The sequence below is a fragment of the Zingiber officinale genome, chromosome 3B (assembly GCF_018446385.1).
Source record: "Zingiber officinale cultivar Zhangliang chromosome 3B, Zo_v1.1, whole genome shotgun sequence".
NCBI classification, from domain to species: Eukaryota; Viridiplantae; Streptophyta; class Magnoliopsida; order Zingiberales; family Zingiberaceae; genus Zingiber; species Zingiber officinale.
In genome coordinates this window covers 78397519-78402830 of record NC_055991.1, presented here as the reverse complement: position 1 = coordinate 78402830, position 5312 = coordinate 78397519, and the positions used below count along the sequence as shown (strand labels likewise).

The 5312-nt window shown below is 39.4% G+C and overlaps 2 long non-coding RNA genes across 2 annotated transcripts; both read right to left on the bottom strand.

The window, feature by feature from the left end:
- Nucleotides 1-2065: 2065 nt before the first annotated feature.
- LOC121968380 lies at nucleotides 2066-3065 on the bottom strand. Its single transcript, XR_006108107.1, has 3 exons — nucleotides 3044-3065; nucleotides 2306-2386; nucleotides 2066-2178 (listed from the first exon to the last, which is right to left on the bottom strand). It is a non-coding gene; the product is annotated as an uncharacterized LOC121968380 (long non-coding RNA).
- Nucleotides 3064-4934, bottom strand: LOC121968379. Its single transcript, XR_006108106.1, has 3 exons — nucleotides 4527-4934; nucleotides 4178-4438; nucleotides 3064-3171 (listed from the first exon to the last, which is right to left on the bottom strand). It is a non-coding gene; the product is annotated as an uncharacterized LOC121968379 (long non-coding RNA).
- Nucleotides 4935-5312: the final 378 nt, after the last annotated feature.

Here is a 5312-nt window from a genome sequence, read left to right as displayed (position 1 = left end):
CACATAGGAAGGGGTCAATGACACGGGAGAGTCAAAGTTCCGGCTGAGCGGGGAGGAAGTCACCTGGCCGACAAGCCGGAGTAGATCCCGGGCCGGCGAGAAGATAGCTCGACCGCGGGTCGAGCTTTCGATGCTTACAAGTTCCCTTATAGAGGAACCGCTGTGCCGAGTGGCCAATCTGCTCGGCCAAACTGCAGAACAACTAGCTTGTACCCCCTCCCGAGTATGTGACCGAGCGGCTTTCTCGCTCAGTCCGATGCGCATACACACCCGAGCGCCCGGGAGGCCGAGCGATCAGCCCGTCCGGCCCAGTAAGAGACAAGGGGCTTAGAAGAGGACAAAAAGGGTAGATAGTGATATCATTCTCGAGACACCTATCGCCGACAAGCAACATGGTCGGCGGTCGGGCCGTACTAAGGATCGTACGGGGAAAGTTTCTACTGTCGTGGCAGAGATATGCTCAGGCAGTTGCGGTATGGCGTTAGACATGCTTTTCTGACACAGCCATTCTGAGGTATGCTTGGGGGAGCGTGCACGCCTCGGGAAGCATGCATACGCCTCTCCGGGATCCTATATAAGGACCTCCAGACTTCGACGGAGGTATGGTTTTTTCTCATCTACTGTAGCCACAGTCTCGCCATTTGGCCTCTGCTTCATCTCGCCGTTGCCTGACTTGAGCGTCGAAGGGTCGTCACCGGGAACCCCTTCTCGGCTCAGCTTTGTTGCAGGTTCACCAGAGGCCCACGTCACTGCGGAGATCACACGGAGGCAACAGAGAGCGCCACGTCCCCAGTTTTCATCGACTCAGCGCTTGGACAGGATCATCAGCTAAAATCCTCTTACCAACTGAATCTTTAAAGCCTTTTCCAGCAACTTACTGGCTGCATCTTCACGTGACTGAGTATACAAATTTCCCTTGACAATCAAATCTGTAGAATTAAGCTGTAGGAGCTGATAAAAATAAACAAATTATAAAAACATTAAAAGATAAAATATATATGTAAGCGAATAAGAATTATCTTAACCTACTGAAACATATACGGATTGACGATACAATTCAGTTTTGCACTATTGTTGTCTTATTTGTGTAGCATGTTATTAGAAATTAGCAACTGGTATATAAGGAAATGAAATTGCATAACATCCATAGCTATTTGGTAATTTGCAATGATCTCAATCATATAAATCATATGGCTCTTCATTGAGTTCAATTTAGCCCAGTGGCATGTTCATATCAAAGCATGATACTTTAAGGTTGGAAATGCCATAAAACTTATCCAACAAACACTGAAAGGTCAAATGCAAAGTCACATATTGGAGACCTCTCTTCTATAGTTATGACCATGAAAGTGCTAACATAACACATTCCAACACTGAGCAGAACTAATAAGATATTTTCACCTAGAACTCTAGTTATGCACTATATGTCAAATAAAAAGATAGAAGAGAACGCTTGTGTAATGGGGAAAAAAACTTCAGTTGCCCAAGTAGAAAACAATTGGATAACATGTAACAATTAATGGAGCAAGCCAATGAAGCATCAGAGAGAATAGAAGAGTTACTCATGAAGTGCTTTGGAAAGTTACAAGGATTCCAACGATTAGAACCTCACAATATATTTCTTGCATCCATTCTTTTATCCTATTAATGATAATATCATCAATTTCGCCTTTGTTTTCGAATACCAAGTAAATACTTCTAATGTAGAAAGGGAACATAGAGCTTAAAAAAAAACAAATTTGAAGTAATTCTAAAGTGTTAAACCAGTAAAAAATATTAATATTATGATTCTAACACCAGGCAAAGGTTTGGAAATAAGTAAATTTAAGATAAGGCATAAAATGTTCAAAGTTGTTTTAAAACAAATAGAAGAATAAAGTTAACATTTTCACAAGTAAATAGCTCAGACAAATTCAAAAAGAAGTTGGGGTATAACTAAATAGGAGTTGCTAAGCTTGAATGACAACTAAGATATAGAGCACACTAGTTAACATAAAGAGAAATATCCCCAATACAAACTCACCTCCTCTGCATGCAAAGAAAAATATAAAATATAAGAAAAAGAGAGAATTGTAGTAAGTACTGTATGAACTGTAACCAGAGAATAAAAATTTCACATAGCTCTAATGTCTGGACATGAGAGAAGGATTTCCAGAATTCCAGGACAACACTCAATGTCTGCAAAACGAAAGAAAAAAAATCTCTCAGATATATACCTATAAGGTCATGATTATCAAATGGCGAGAATAGTCAATTTAATTATTATCAAATTGATGGAAAATAAGTGACTTGCGAGATGATAAACCTGATTCTTATTGTACATAACTAATTTCTTGGTGTACTCCGTCTTCAATTTAGCTGCTTTAGCAACATAAGGAGCTTTATCCTAGAACACAGAAAGAAATTTCAGATTAAAAAAAACATTACTAATTCATTTTCCTCTTCAAAGCAGGAAGATTGGTCTGGTGGATGAGAACTAATTAACAAATAGCACTAACTTCTTCCGACAGTGATTTCCATTTATTGCCACCTGCTTTACCAAGCTAATCAAATGATAATAGTTGATTTAAACCAATCTACAGAAGCTGAAACAAGTAGAACTAAAGGAAAAGGGAGCAACCTTACCACAGTGATAGATTTGTTATCATTACATCAATTATCATGAGAAGTAAGTAAAGATTTTGCCTATCATATTGAATTCACGAAAGGAGTTTATGGGGCATAAGGTTGCATATATCCAAACAAGTAGTCCTAGATTGTAACGGACATGAATAAAATTTATTAAAGTTGATTAACCGACCATATTCCATACCTGATTGGTCAACCCAATATATGAGCTGACATAACTGGACATATATTTTTTTAATAAAAAAAATAGAAGCTGACCAAATTAAATGATCACCTGTCCCAAAAGCATGAGCTTCTAGGAAAGGACCTAGGGCAGATAATAATGCTTTCAACAAACTGAAATCTAAAGTTGGAGAGACCTTGCTAATGACTCGGCGTATAAAATTGAACTATAGAATATCAAGACTAGCAATACCTCCTCTATTATGGATTCACATGGATTCACATTCAACAAGTGCATGAACATTTGCTGCTTCTAAAGCCAGAAGTTCCCTCTTTAACCTTTCTGAAAATGCTTCTGCTTCACCAATTCCCATAACATACCTGCATCAGAATATCTTCTGTGTGAATCATGGCATAAGTATAAATATTAGAGGGAACATTATGGACATAATGCAAGTAAAAAAATTATCAAAAGATAAAGGAGGTACAGATTCATATATTGGAAAACAAACACCTGAAGGTTAATTTGAAAAGAAAAATAAAACACATCAGATTAAATGCTTCGTTTCACTGAGCAACAAAAAGCATCACAGAAGTATCAAAGATGCATATCTGCATGCTAGGCATGACTTTTACATGATAATTCAAACATAATCAAGTAACATACGTGACAAGGAGAGCCTCCATGTCCTCTTCTTCAGCTTGTGAAACAAGATCTCTTTCGACAGCAACTTGTGAGTGACCTTGAATCAAACCAGATGCGTCTTGCCCACCATGAGTAATAACTTGACTGCTTACTACAGTATTATTTTCCTGTAGCAGAATAATAACTTATTTTCTGATTTTTTTGGCTTTGGTTTACATACACAGAAGACTATGTACAGGTATAGAACATCCAATGCCTATATTCAAACACCGTGTTCACTAATCATATGCACTAAATAAAATAAGCAGAGTGGCTATTAAAAACCTTTTGTACACTAAACTGCACATAAAAAGGAGAGAGTGAGAAGTAAAATTTGTGCAACTTCAACTGAAGAAACATTGAAATTTAAAGTTCTAACGATTGCATGACAACAACAGTTTCAAGATCAGGATAAACAAGAGTAGTTCTTATGCTATCGTGCTTGATGGAAGATGGTTAGAAAAGGGTGAGTAAGATACTTTGCCAAAGTAGCTACAATTCAAAGCTTTTTCCACTTTTTTTTTTGATAAATACTAGCCTAATTCCTAATCTAATATTTAGTCTTGAATTTGCAACATGGTACAACTTCACATATAAAGAACACGATAAATCTTAAGATAATAATAATACCCATTAGTCTTTGTATTCACGTATTCATATGCATATATATAAAGGTCAAATGAGACAAATTAAGAGGTACACCTTTGCCCAGAGAGCCATCTCCACTATGTCTATCCCAACAACTTTTGGAAGACGTCCCAATATCTCCTTGCTCATGTTTAAAATGCATAGAAGTATGCGGTTCCTACAAGAGGAAATGAATAAATGAGTGCATTCTTTATAGAGCATATCCTTGTATCCATCTCTGACGCAGAGTAGTTTGGGAGGCAATCACCTGTCACCTTTGTTTCTCATTGTCCACTGAGGAGGAGCAACACTTTGGCTTCTAAGATTATCAAATCCCTACAGAAAATGCGGCAGAAGGAAATCATTGACAAGATTCAGCAAAAGGCTTAGTAGAATTCCAAGGGAGAAAAGATGTGACAAATACCAGCATGAATGAGCAACCACTTGTTCTGACTTCTTGGACGCATCTGTCTTCGATTTCCCCCGTTTCATGGCAAAAACTACATCGGATCGGCAAAAAAAAAAAATAGTGTGGAGATGATGACGGCCAAAAAGCTTGATTCTGCCGGGCGGAGGCGTCGCATCTGGGAGAGGACGACGGCGGGGCTGCTGGTGGAGATGGCGGCGCCGACAACGGAGAGGTTGGTGAGGTTCTGGAGGCGGAAGAGCCACACGTCGGTGAGGCGGCGAAGGGAGGTGTCACAGGAGAAGGAGTGGAGGGAGGAGGCTAGGGAAGCCGGGAGGTGCCTGGGGGCGGAGACGGGATAGCGGAAGAAAGATGGTGAGCGATGAGTGGAGACGTCGCGGAGGTCGGTGGTAGGGAGGTCGAGGTCAGGGGAATAGTTGGCTAGGAGGAAGGGGGCAGAAATGCTTAGGGATCTTCGAAAAGGTAAAGGGGGGAGGAATGTGGCGGCAAAAAAAATTTCGGGGAGAGGGAAAGAAAAAACACGGTGGCAAAAAAAGGTGAAGGGAAAAAAATGGCGAAGGAAGAAAAACACAGGTATTCAACATCACTTAATAGACAACGATTTTTAAAAACCGTTGTCGTAATCCCAAAAAAGCGCACATAGACAACAGTTTTCAAAAACTATTATCGTAGCCTTTAAAAATGATTTTCATAGCCCCAAAAAAGCATAAATAGACAACGGCTTTTAAAAACCGTTGTCGTAGGCCAAAAAAATACTGCTAAAAGACAACGGTTTTTGTTAAA